The following is a 15,415-nucleotide window of genomic DNA, read 5'->3' as shown; positions in this document are numbered from 1 at the left end:
GGTATATTCACACAACTGGAGTGACACCAGATGGAATGCACAATACTTACTACACATGACACCAAGAAGGAAATACGAAAAACTAATCCTGAGAAGGAGGAAGCCAGGCACAAAGAAGCAAGTTAAATCAAGTGATGTTATTTTATAGAGCACTTAAAACCGATCTATGGTAATAGAGGTCGAAATTTGATAACCTTGCTTAAGACAAGAGTGACACTTACTAGTGGACCACAGTGAGCAATGAGGGAGGGGAGACTTCTAGCTAGTTGAAGTTCTACTTCATGAGTTCAGTACAGTTTACACAAGTGCATTTATTTCATAAAAATTTATTAATTGCACATTTATAATTTGTGTAGTTTGCTACTCATGAGTAGAATTCAACATGTGGAATATTTGCTATAAAAATATTTAAAAGTCTCAAACCTGTGTTTCAACATATATATTGTAAACTTTACAGAAGTATTGATTTGATAAGTTGTCATATATGTGTATAAAATATAACCCCAAATCTAAGAATATAAATAAATGCTATCTTCTATAAGTAAAAATAAATAATTCTAGCGGGAGAAAGCAGCAATCTATGGAGACATTGCTCTGCATGTACACATAGCATTGCTTTTTAATATAATCCAAAGAAATGAAAGAAAATGTAAAGAAGCATCATGTCACAGTAGGTGAATGCTTATCATATTATTTCATCTATTTTTACATCAATTTAGAATGGAAGACTGGAAGAAAACCACAGCTTTGTAATCTGGAATGAAGGAGGTGTTTATGTTTTCATTGTTTGTTTGTTTGTTTGTTTTAATTTTGTTAATATTTGCAGTGAAAGGGATTCACAACCACTTTCTCAGATCAGACTAACCTGCTTCAGAGCTTCTGCTCTGAGACCTGGTTTCCATGGAACCAGAAGGCTTCGAGCATGCTTCTCAAGAAGGACGCATCCAACAGTCCTACCCATGCATGCCGCCTGTGAACCACAACAATGACCAGAGAAGCACAGCAATGACCAGAGAAGCACAGCAACCATAAGGTGCAGTAGTGGCACTCATCCTTTGGCAGTAACCACAGCTCTCTTCTTAGAACTAAATTCCATGTAACCAAAGGAAAGCTAAGCCTGGTTCTGGAATCCTAGCCAACTCCCCAGGAATTAGTGAAGACATGGGTCTTGGGGAAGAACCTACAACTGCCATTTTCTTAAACAATCATAATCCCTAACTACATTCTAACCATGCCTTTTTAATAGTTAATGCAACCTGACATGGAAGGTTTGGATTTGAATAAAGATATTAGATCTTAATACACTGAATGTTTTTTTGGCCATATCTCAAATCTAACTCAGATATGGAAATTTTTCATTTTCTTATATAAGGTAACACAAATTCAGGGGCTTTAAGTTATACAGCAATAATTCATTATAGAGTTAAGTAAATTGAGTGAAAAGGATCACTGGGTTATGCATGCTCAAAATATATTTTTTAAACTATTCTATAATATATGACCAGAAAATACTTTCTTCCTTCTTTATGCATTTCCAAAAGCTATAATAAAAATGGATCATGTGAGCAGTAATTGTATAGACCTAAATGTTAGCTCCACAGATTTATGAATGCCAACCTCCACAAAAAAAAAAAAAAAAAAAAAAAGAGCTCCAGTTTCCAGAGATATTCTGCCCCTTGCTTGAGCAAGCATTGCATCAGTAATTTGCAAATAGACTCATAGAGCATACCTAACTGGTCTGCCAAACAGGAACAGGGCTTAAGATGTTCTTTGTAGACTTCAAGAAGTCGTCGTTGGTGTTTCATTGCTACAAAGAGACATGGTGAGCAAAGCAACTCTCATAAAGGCAAACATTTGATTGGGCTAGCACATTGTCATGGCCGAAAGCATGACAGCACACAGGCAGACAAGCATGAGTCAAGAGTCCTACATCGTGATCTGAAGTCAACCAGTAAGTGACTGGACTCTACACTGGGCAGAGCTTGAGTATAGGAGCCCTGAAAGCCTGCCTACAGGGACACAATGCTTTCCACAAGGCCACCCCCCCCTCCAAAAGAGTCACACCACCTAATAGTGCCACTCCCTATGGACTAAACATTTAAACACATGAGTCTGTGCGGACCAAACCACTCATACAACACCCCACCACACAAGAGATTTTTGATGTTAAAAATCTTAAATTCTGAAGTCGTTAAATTCTGAAGAGCTGAAAATACATGATCTAAATCTAAGGGTTTTGTCTTTTATGATGAATATATACTTAGATTCAGGCTAAGGGATTCATCCTTTCGTTTTAACAGACTGGGGTTTGTTGTTGGTTGTGTGCTTGCTTGCTTGCTTTTTGGATTTTTTTTTTTTTTTTAACAACACTCACTTTAGTGGCTGAGAGAAAGTTTCAAGTGAGACTTCCTCAGTATTTAGCAGTCACAAGACAGGAGTTCAAAGGAGACAGGCAAGAGACATGTGCTACTGCCTTGAGATATTAACTGTTATTTTGCTTGAAAATCTAGACCATAATAAGAGAGGATGTGAAATGTACAATTTGATGAACTTCTGTCATACAAAAATCCAACTTAGAAATAAAGGCAGGTACACAGAGCCCTACAAGAAGCTGACACAGTACCAATAATGAACTGTAAGCCCAATGAACATCAACCTTCTTTTCAGGAAAGATTCAGCCTAGCTTGCTTGCCTGAGCTGCCAAAACTGACATGTCACTTCTCCTTTGGAACTTTTAATTCTTTTGTTTTTCATATTCTTGTACATCTTCTCAAATTACATGGCTTTTGAAGCCTAATCTAGATGTAGTACTGCAGTACTCTCTAAATTGTACACTTAAGACAAAATACTATTCTTCCATACTGCTGAGAATTTGTAAAATAAATATAAACACCTATCAGACCTTTTTAAAAGAATACTCCAGGTAGGTTAAAATAAAGTTACATAGAAACTAGGACACCAAGAAATAAGTTTTCAAATATTTCCATGTGGTGATAGAATCCATATTTTTCAAATTCTCAGACTGTAACATTTCCAGGAGAAATTCTGCTTCAAAAACTTTAAAAATAGAATAAATGTCTCCATAAAACATTATATGTAACAGTGTATATATTTTCAAAAAAAGCATAGGAAATGCATATATGTATGTCTAAATGCATACATACTCTAAACATACACATGTATTTATGTACAAACATCTACTTAAATAGAACGACTGGAAGAAAGAGGGCATTACATGAAATTAATGACTGTTCTTTGCAGTTATGTTTTATATTTGATCATTTAACATTCATGTAATACTATAAGCAATTTTTCATATACGGATTTACCCATTATATAGCAAATTCTTGAATGCAGTTAAGTCAAGTGCAAATGGAGTCTGCCCTTCCACAGGATGCTAAGCTAAGTTTCAAGTAGCCTATCTGTATGCTTTCCTTGAATAGAAAAAAATGCACCTTGGCACCAGGAGGAAACATAGCTTTAAAAAAAAAATCTGATTTTAGTCCCAAAAATCAATATGGCAAAGGAAAAGTTGCTACAAAGATAATTCTTGGTTGAATATGTTCAAAATTCAAGTCCCTGGTAATCTGAGATTTGGCCAAGACAAATCAAAGTCTTAGATATTTTACAAATGCCAAGTTTTCAGAGAAACAAAAAAAAAATGCAAAAGCAACAGATGCATTTCCCTAGACATTTGTGTTGAGCCTAGCTATATACAGATCCTGAAGATAAGGGGGGTTATATTTCATTTCTCATAAATAATAGTCCTGGTTGCTCTTAATGTCATCTAACTAAATACTATCATGTTCCTTCCTTGAAAGTTTTGACCAACTGAAACTTCTGAAAATGAAAGGATAAGTAAAAACTGTAGGATCTGGATGGAGGGAGAAAGAAAAAGAAACTAAAAGTACATGTCTGGTTCCTTTAGAAAATTAAAATATGATTATTTTACAATATTGAAGTATAAGAATGAAAGGGTATTTGCTTTATTTTCATTTGTTTCAACATACCAACAAAACTTCAACACTTCAACATTAAGATCCACTTAAATTTGAATGAGGCAAATATATATATATATATATATATATATATATATATATATATATATATATATATATATATATATTTTGTGTGTGTGTGTGTGTGTGTGTGTGTGTGTGTGTGTGTGTGTGTGTGTCAGGTTTGGTAATACCTTAAAATCCCAGATCATGAATTGGAGGTCACCCTGTGCTACATAATAAGAAGATTCTGTCAAAAATTTGGAAAGAAAAAACAAATTAACTAATAGGCATTCAGTAATTTCAAAATAAATACTTTTATATTTAATTTTATTAAAGTTTATTTCAATTTTTGGATTAGTTTTTACTTTCATGCAAAGCAAGATTATTCTAGGCACATAAATTTTCATAAAAGTTAGTAAATATATACAAGTATAGAACTGCCCCCACGTGCACTTTCTCCAAATAAAACAATGTTGTTATGCAATATCACAAAATACTAAGTTAATAAATTCCATCTATCTAATTTTGAATATTCATATTCTATGGATTAAATTTGAAATAATCTTAGCATTTTAGAATTCTGCTTAACAAAAATTATGGTGATTGCCTCTTAAATTCTGTTTTACTCTGAATTACATTAGACATTCAGAAAGGTTCTAAAATAAGGCTGTACAGCACAATTATTTTGATTAATGTCGGTAGTGTTTTAGATCTTATGAGATTTTGGGAAAGTTAAATGGAAAGCACAGAGTCCAATGCACAGCCTCTGCACTCCATCTCCTCCCCAACAGAAACAGCATCCTCTAAGAGGAGCATGTTTCCATGTGACTTTTGCCAACCCATGCGCTTATCTTGCTACAGTTTGATAACACAGAAGAATTTACCCAGGGTTAACTCTTTTGTTTTAACAATTCATTAGGCTTTGATAAATACACTTTGTCCAATGCCTATCATGTTATTATCCTACAAACAAGATCACTACCCTGAAATTCCTATGGTCTCTCTATTCATCTCTCTTCTGTAACTCCAGATAAAAACTGAGGTCTCTATTTTTCTTTTACTAGGTCTGTGCTTTTCTCTTCTGTGAAAGTCCTATATAAGGACTCATATTTTATGCAGTGTTTTTCCTCTGATTCTTCTACTCTTCTACATGTATCTCGGGGCCCTCTATGTCTTTGTGGCTTTGTAGCCCATTTCTTTTATTATTGAATCATAACTAAATAAAACATTGTACATATCACAGCTTGCTTATCTCTTCATTCACTGACTGAAGGAAATCTGGGTGGCTTAACCAAGTTAACACAGTTCATTTTGCTACACCCAGGGCTGAGGTTTGAGCTCAGCAATAGGGAGTATGCTTAGCATCCATAAGGCACTGGGTTCAATCCCTAGCACATAATTAAATACACCTGCTGTGCACATTCTTGTGTGACCTAAATTTCTGACTCATTTGGGAAAATACTGTGGAATACAGGTGCTGGATCATAAGTTAAATCTGTGTTTAACTTCATTAATAAGATATTGCAACTCTTCTAAGGTAGATCTGCTACTCTACATTTCACCAGCAAAGCGTCAGCACTACAACCTTCTAAATCCTCATCCTTTTTTGGTCATTTGGACTGTCTGTGAATTTAGCCATTCTGATAGGTCTATAATGGTATTGCATTGTCTTCATTGCAATTTTCTAATGATGCACAATAATGATCATCTTCTGTACAATTTTCTATGTATATGTATTTTATTTAGTTTGTGATGTATTTAGAAAACTTGATCATGGTATATATGTGATGTGAATGTGTTTGTTGTGTGGGCATATATGTGAGTGATGTGTGAGTATGTGATATGTGTGAGTGTGGGTATGATGTGTATGTGTGATGTGTGTGTGTGTGTGTGTGTGTGTGTGTGTGATACATGTGTATGTGAGAGAGAGACTAGAGATGAACCTTGAATATTATTCTGCATGCATCACTAAAGAAGTTTTATGAGAAGAGACATTTCACTTGCCTAGTTAATACATTTGACAAAGCTCACAATTGAGTCAAGCCCCCGAGTATCTACCTCATCCTGTCTTAGCAGTACTGAGATTATGATGCACACTTCATACCCAGATTTGCCTATTAAGCTAATTATTGAGTTTTAAAGGTTGTTACTTAAGTTACAACGTACTTATCAGAAATCGTTTACAGTGTTCTCTCAGTCTGTAGACTATCTTTATTCTGGTAATCACATACCATATTTTTTCCCTCATAAAACCACTTTTGGTGCATATCTAAAACATTCTCACCAAAGTTAAGACTATAACTTCTCTTTGTTTTCTTCTAGTTTGTTAATCCCATTTTTGGCTCATTTTGTAGAGGGAAATGTTTCTAAATCTGATTTAGAAATGTTGTTATATGACTATTGAAAACTATTTATTGAAAAGTCTATCATCCTGAAATGCCTTTACTCATTTAAGAAAGATATGGTTTGAATCTATTTCAGAATTGTCTGCTTTATTTCAATGGGATATATGTTCACTCTTTAAACAATGACATGTTTTACTGTTTACTCCAGATTTATCTTGTCTTGCATTTGAATTATGGAGTCATTTTCTCAGGGCCAGTGTTAAACATGCTGACTATTTTTTCCATTACATGTAAACTGAAGGGTCAGTTCCTCACCCTTCACAACAGAAATCATGGGGGTGAAAATATGGCTCAGTGACAAAGCACTTGATGCCTAAATACAAGAACAGAAATTTGGATCTTCAGAACCCACAAAAAGCAGAATGTGGTACTACATATCTGTTACCCCAGAGGCACCTGAGACAGAGAAAAAAGAATCCTCAGAATCTTTCAGGACATGGTTTCCAAATATACACACAAGACATCCTATCCTGCCAGACAGTGGTGGCACATGCCTTTAATCCCAGAATTTAAGAGGCAGAGGCAGAAGCAGGAAGATTTCTGAGCTTGAGTCCAGCCTGGTCTACAGAGTGAGTTCCAGGACAGCCAGTTTTACACAGAGAAACCCTGTCTCAAAAAAACAAAACAAAACAAAACAAAAAATCCTATCTCAAACAATGTACAGGTGAGGACCAAAAAAGACATTGCCTATTCACACTCAAAATTTTTAGAAAATGGAGATAAAGCACAATCAGAGAGAATCTTTCTGTAATCATTTGTCAGCATCCATGTCTTGTTGGAGGTGATGAATCTCTGCAGCCCACTTTATAGACAGTCGTGTCTTCTGTGGCCAGTGTTATGTGTTGTTACTTTCCTTTCAAATCTGACAGTCTGTCATTTATTTTCCCTTCTTTCCTTACCTTTGAGTTTCTCATGTGATGTTGAACAGAAATGTAGAGAGTAGGCCTCCTTACGCATGTTTGATGTTATCAGAAAAGCATAAAACATCTCACCAATTGTTATCCATAAAGCAACAATTGTGCAAGTACCAACTTGGTAGAAGAAATGAATGGTTGCAGTGTATCAGAAGTTTCTGTAGTGCCTACTTCAATTTACCACCTATCTAAAAATGAAGCAACTACTCTAACTTTTGTTGTGATCACTTCTTGCATTCATAAAATAGAAAGTTTAATTTGGGAAATTTACATTTTAAAAAAGAAACAGTGCCATTACTTTCTGGATTATGTATTCAACATTCAATTATCAGATTCAAACATATTGTTATTGCTTCACTTTGCTTACTGCTACTACATTTGGGTAGAGTACTACAAAAGTACTACAAGAGTACTACATCATTCTGTGAATGATGACTTCCAATGTGCCATCAATCCGACGCCAAGGAATGAGTGATGCTACTGAAACAATAGATTTAAAAACCCTTTTACATCTTAAGCAGTGGCTTAAAGAATCCTCCATCGACCAGTTTCTGGACAGCAACTAAATTTCATGTTTATATATGATCACTAATCCACATCTTTTAAGATTTTCATTCTGCTGCAATCAAGCACACAAGCTCAGGTTAAGAAAGTTATTGGAAAAGATATTTGAATAAAATATCTGACATCTGACAAAATAAACATCAGAAACACACACACACACACACACACACACACACACACACACACACACACAAACAAATCAGACAACAGGGAAGGAAACTTTCTACTCATTAAAGGAAAATTCCACCAGGATGACATTTCAATATTATGTAGAGCCCGAACTCAAGGGTACCAAAGTTTGAGAAAAACGAACAAACAAACAAATACACTACTGCAGCTTAAATTACATATTGAACCTCAAATACTAATAATGAGAAATGTCAACCTGCTCTCACCAATAGACAGGTCACCTAGACAAAAACTAAACAGAGAACTACTGGAGTTAAATGGCATCATGATCCAAATGGACCTATCAGATATTGGCAGAGCATTTCACCAAAACACAAAAGAATACACCTTCTTCTCAGCACCTAGTTGAACTTTATACAAAATGACCACATACTCAGACATAAGCATGTCTCAACAAATGCAATAAAATAAAAATGATTCTATGCATTATATCATATTAAAGCTGAAAATCAACAATAATAGTACCAACAAAAAGCTCATGAACTCATGAAAACTGAACAACTCACTAATGAATGAAAAATGACTGAGGATAGAAATTAAAAAAGAAATTAAAGATTATAAAATTGAGTGAAAATGAATACCCAATATATCTAAATTTATAAATTCATTGAAGGCAGTCTTAAGAGACAAATTCATAGCACTAAATACCTACATTCAAAATAAGGAGAGATCACATACTAGTATCTTAACAAGACACCTAAAAGTTCTATACAGAAAAGAAGAAATCACAATCAAATCACTGGATGGCAATGATCAATCAATAAATAATCAATCTCAATCCTGAATCAATAGAACAGAAACAGCAAAAACAATGCAGAGAAACAATAAATCAAAAAGTTGGTTCTTTGAGAAATTTTACAAATCGTTATGCAAATCAGCTATAAATTGGAGGAAGATTATCCAAAGTAATAAAATTAGAAATGAAAAGGGACTATACAGCAGACACCAGTAAAATCCAGAGAATTATACGGAAAAGCTTTAAAAACCTGTGCTCCATCAACTTGAAAATGGTTAAATCTCTTGACATAGACCAGTTATCAAAGTTAAATCAAGAATTTATAAATAATTTAAACAGATTTATAACCCCTAGTGAAAGAGAAGAATCAGTAAGCATCCCATTCTGAAAAAGTCCAATTCCAGAATGTTTTAGCACAAAATTATACCAAATTTTCAAATAATTAATGCCAATGCTTCTCAAATTATTCCACAAAATAGAAGCACAATACAATTCATTGTATGAGGCTACAGTTACCCTGATATTAAAATCAAATAAAGACACAATAAAAAATAAAGAAAATTACAGATTACACCATCAAAATAGATTCCAATTCTCTCTCTCTCTCTCTCTCTCTCTCTAAATATATATATATATATATATATATATATATATATATATATATATATATATTAGAACATGGATACAAGAATACATAAAAGGTTTCCCCAAATGATCAAGTATCCTTCATCCCAGAGATGCAGGGATGGTCCAATATATGGAAAACAATAGATGAAATCCAGCATATAAACAAACTGAGAAAACTAACGCATGACCATTTCAAAATCCAATACCCATTCGTGAAAAATATTCTGTAGGTATTAAGAATGTAAAGAACAGTCCTAACCATAATAAAGGCAGTTTACAGGAAGCCCATAGCTAAAATTAACTTAAATAGAAACACTATTCCACCAAAAGCATTAATTAGACAAAGTTGTCCACTCTCTACATACCTATATAATTCAGTACTTGAAGTCTTAACTACAACACAAGGCCTATGGGAGTAGTCAACCAATATTAGATTTGACCGAAAGCCCATTACACAAGATGGAACCCATACCTGACACTGCCTAGGTGATCAAGAATCAGAGAATAAATAGTTCAGTTATCTAGAATAAAGTCAAATCTGCTGTTCTAAAATAAAACAAAACAAAAATTACACTAAAAATAAACCATCAATAAAGTGACTCTCTGGGGACACTTGGGAAACAAATCGAGAGACCTACAGACAGATACGCAGAAAATGGGGCACCTTTACACACTTAGTCCTAAAAAGGGTGTCTCCATTAAGTCCTTTCCCTCAAATTTCAGGGAACTCTGAGGAAGAGAAGATAGAATGCTAAGAAAAAGAGGGAATGGAAGACACTATGAAAACAAAGGTCCTCAAGTCAACAGGGTAAATGCACATGTGAACTAGTAGGAACTGAGGATCGACGCACATGTGTTTGAACCTATTGGTGTTCTAGAGCTGAAAGGATAAGTGCACATATGCCAGAACTTGAAACCACGAAGCAGTCTCCAATTGATACCCACTTGCAAGTAAGAATTAATTTTCTCTAAGGGAGACTCTTTGGGAAAACAAACTACTCTTAGGAGGAAGCTTCTCTCCCAGCGCTAGATGGCCAACAGAAAATGAACTCAAAGATAAGGTATCCTGAGGCTGGAGAGATATCGTGGTGTATAAGAACACTGACTGCTCTTTCAGAACCCCTGAGTTCAATTCCCAGCCACCACATGGTGGCGCGAAACCATCTGAACTATTATTAAATACCCTCTTCTGGTGTGTCTGGAGACAGCTACAGTGTACTCATATAAATAAAATGAACAAATGTTTTTTTTTAAAAAGACATTCTTTCTTAGACTACTGTAAAAATATTTACAACTCAAAGTTCTTTGTCTCATAATAGATGTCAGGGGTTTTATTTATTTATTTATTTATTTTTCAAATTTACAGTATTTTTACTGTGTATGTTTGTTTCACTCTTTTATGCTACAGATCCATAGCATATATATTAAGGATTCCATTTGGTGGTTTTTTTAATGGAATTCCTAAGTGTGCAAAGAAGTAGATCTTAAGTCTATCTATATATGTTTCATATGGCTCTGCTTGTGCTATTTCCTGTTTGCTTTGTCCTGTTACAATGGATTGGTTTTAGGTTTATCTTATTATAATTTATTATATAGTTCATTATCCTTTAGAAGCCTATTTGCTTTCTAATGAGAGACAGAAAGGGGGTGAATCCAGATAAGAGGTGAGATGGGAAAGTACTAGGAGGAGTTTGGTGAGGGGTAACTATAATCAGGATATATTATGTTAGAAAAAAGCTATTTTCAATAAAATGAAAAACATAAAAAGATGTTACAAAAAGATAAGAAATAGTCTTTCCACCATCCTAAGCTGACATAATTGATACATTTTTTTTTTTTTACAATAGTCTAAGGATACAATGTCAATCCAAGTCTCAATGTGAGAGGTGAAATAAAAATGAAATGACTGTCTTGCCCGGTAGTGAGTTTAAATAGATATATTATAATAGTCTTGTTCTCAGATATGGAGAAATATAACAAAAGGAAAAACACAGTTTGGAGCAAATATAATATAATTGGCATTACTGCTAGCATTAAAATAAATTAAATAATATATTTTGTATCAGAACAATCTCAAGTCCTTAATAGTCCTCCATGAGAAAGTACAATGAGAACTTGTATTGAACATTATTATTCTAATGAATCACCTTGGGTTGAGTTAGTAAATATTAATATGAATCAGAATGCTAAAATTACTAAACAAACAGCTGCATATTTGTGGACTTAGTGAAAACAATATTGTCAACATATTACACTCTACTAATAAAACCAGAGAGAAAAATAACACGAGGCATGGAAATACAATGACTTACATGTGGAGGGGTAGACTTTAGTCCTCTCCCAGGGTCTAGAAGTCTTAATATTTGTGCTTCACTCTTTCCTTCTCTGGAATATTCTCTTATTTACAGAGTAGGTGAGAATCAAGCTTCGACAGAGTTCTCTTTCTTGTTTGATCTGAGAAGAAAGTATATTTTTAATCAATCATGATAATATGCATCCAACTGGTTTTTTTCTTATTATAAGGAAATAGAAATTTTAATCTATTTTGTGTTAGGCCTGAAATAAACAGAATTGTAGGAACTGCCTTGTCAAACATCATAATCAATAGAAACCAACTACTTAAACACCACTCAAAGAAAACCACATTTATATACATTTTAATTTTCACAGATAAGCAGCAGAACAAGAGAACATTAATATTAAAATCTAAATGACTAGAAAAGCCTCCAAAAATGTATTTTTAAAAGCCTGACATAATTTTGCAAATCCATGACTCTGGATGGACTGGCTGAGACAATTAGGTTTTGAATATTTTTACTCATTCATTTTAACATCTCAAGGCTAAAGAATGACAGGGTGATTATAAAAGTGTAAAGGAAAATCCATTTTAAAAAATTTTAATGCAGTAATAAAAGAGATGATTTCAAAAGCCTAAGATAGACCAGAAATATGTAGAACGGGTTTATAAGTGAGCATGGAAATTTATAGAAGAATTTATTTTTAAATGGAGCCAAGCTTAGAAAATGGTTGCTCAGGCAAGGCACCCTGAGCAAATTAGAATACATTATGTAGATACTGTCTAATTTTATCATAATTCCTTAATAAATCTATTAGGTGTTAAGATATACATAGTAGTTTCTTTATAGGATAGAGGGACTTGCTATACGAATAGCTGACCTTTGGTGTCACAGATATCCATTAGGTTAAAAGAATTCAATCTATTATACAAATTTTATTAAAATGAAAGTTTCTACTAGCTGGAATTTTCTGATTCATTAAAATTACATATGAAGACAAATGTCTTCAATTTGTACTAGATGCCAGATTATTTCTGGTGACTTTTCTTTTAAAAACCATTTAGTGTTTACTACTAGTTCATATTACAATATAGAGATGTACCTTTAGGCCAAAACTCAAAATAAAATATTGATGTTTGGAGCAAGTTGTATGATAGCACCTGAAACTTTATTTGCACTCAGAAACTGAATACATTACATGAGGGATTTATGACTTTCTTACGTTTTGGAAATTTTAAGCAACAAAAATCAATATGAATAGCAGAGTAAATACAAAACTAAATTGTATGCAAAGGAAGAACTACCTCTTCCAAACATTTGTCTAATCACAAACTGTCTCTTTTCCTTGCCCCATTGACTTGGTGTAACTTAAGATAATTTGAAGAAGGAGTAACAATACAAATTTTATTACCAAAGATTTAATAGTATTATGTGAGAAAACATTGTCATGATTAGATTTCTAGTGTGAGAGTAAAGCTGTTCTGCTGTGTTTTATGGAAATCCAATTAATCTTGGTCTAATTTAAAAGTCTTATTATTAAGACTTACTGATATGCACTTTCCATATCAACATATCCATGTGGCTGTTCAAAACAGGTAGTTTTCTACAGTTTTGAGAAGAGAAAAAAATGGTTCTGTAGCTGCAGCTCAGTACACATTTTTTAAATCTTTTTTTCTGTGAAAGGATGAATGTTATCATCATGTTTTGGTTAACCTGGTCTAACAGGTCCTTTCCAGAAATGCCTGTGCTAGTATATGCTTTATGTATCTACCAGACATGTGAGAGGAGTATGCCATGCACTTACAGGGCAAAGCCTGAGTATGGCTAAATATACATTTATATGTGAAAATGTATAAAGAAACAAACCACACACACACACGCATACTCAACATACACACACCACATTGACTATTTGCAAACAACATATACAGGTATGCATAGGGCATGCACACATGCATATACAACATATACACCCAAAATGCAGTACCTTTCACATACAGCATATGCGCCTACATGCATAAACAATTATGTGCACAAATAATTGCACTTTGCCTTTTAATAAAACTTGCTCTGAGGAAAGATAAAGTAAGTCAGGAGAGTTCAGTGGTTAAGAGCACTCACTGGTGTTACAGAAAACTCAGATATGGTTCCCAGCACCCTTAATCATCTGTAACTCCTGTCACAGAGAATCCAGTGCCTTCTGATCTTTGCAGAAACTAGGCATGCACATTATGCACTCACATACAAACTAGCAAAGCATTCATGTACATAAAATGAGACAAATTATTTTTTTAAATTATTTTATTAGATATTTTCTTCATTTACATTTCAAATGCTATCCCAAATGACCCCTATACCCTCCCCCCACCCCGCTCCCATGCCCACTTCTTGGCCCTGGCCCTGGCGTTCCCCTGTATGGGGCATATAAAGTTTGCAAGACCTAGGGGCCTCTCTTCCCAACGATGGCTGACTAAGCCATCTTCTGCTGTATATCCAGGTAGAGACACTAGCTCTGGGGGTACTGATTAGTTCATATTGTTGTTCCACCTATAGGGTTGCAGACCCCTTCAGTTCCTTGGGTAATTTCTCTAGCTCCTCCATTGGGGTCTCTGTGTTCTATCCTATAGATAACTGTGGACATCCACTTCTATATTTGCCAGAACTGGCATAGCCTCACAAGAGATAGCTATATCAATGTCCTTTCAGCAAATTCTTGCTAGCACATGCAATAGTGTCTGCATTTGGTGGCTGATTATGGGATGGACCCCCGGGTGGGGCAGTCTCTGGATTGTCCATCCTTTCATCTTAGGTCCAAACTTGAGACAAATTATTTTTATATGTGGGGGCTAGAGAGATTACTGAGCAGTTAAGAGTACTTACTGCTCTTAGGACCAAGTAAACTCCCTTTCAGAGGAACTGACATGACCTTTGTAGCCTTTTGCACACATGTGATACACATAGGTACAGTCAGGCACACACACACACATACAACAAATAATTTAAAAAAAAAGAGAAAACAAATTTTGATTGAAAATTCAAGTAGATTGTAATATTTATCCTAAAATACACAACACAACATATAATAGCGTCCTTTTTGGAATTTTTGCAAACTAAGACCATGGTGCTTTCTCCCACACTGCTTAAACACCTCATTTACATACAACTCTACCATATAGAACCTTGGCATTTAAAGCTATATGTCCATCATTGACTTTTCAGCATGCCCAAGGACACAGCTTTATATTTAGTGTTATGCTTTCTAGAGGACTTTTTTTTCTTCTGTTCTGTCAGAGACGGGTAAGTTCGGGTGGTTTCTTTCTCTGTTGGAATGAAAAACACTGATAACCATGATTCAAGGAAAGAGGCTTAATTCTGACTCACAGTTCCAGGGTACAGCTCATCATGTGCGTAGTCATGTTCTTGGAGCTGCTGGTCACATGATATCCACATTCCAGAGCAATGGATGTATGCTGCTGCTCAACAACCTTTCCCCACTGAGAGTTCAAGGTCTCAGTGAGGGGATGGTGCTACCCAGAGTACTTGCATCTTTCCATCTCAGTTACTGGGGTCAGGTTAATGCCACCCTAGGAAGCACTTGTCCATTTTATTGCACCAAAACTGTTTATAGTACCGTTGTCAGTAAATTCATTCTGTATAATGAAATAATTATAATTCTTGTAAC

This window comes from Mus pahari, chromosome 2 (genome assembly GCF_900095145.1).
Source record: "Mus pahari chromosome 2, PAHARI_EIJ_v1.1, whole genome shotgun sequence".
NCBI classification, from domain to species: domain Eukaryota; kingdom Metazoa; phylum Chordata; class Mammalia; order Rodentia; family Muridae; genus Mus; species Mus pahari.
The sequence above is the reverse complement of the archived record's forward strand: the minus strand, read 5'-3'. Positions refer to the sequence as shown.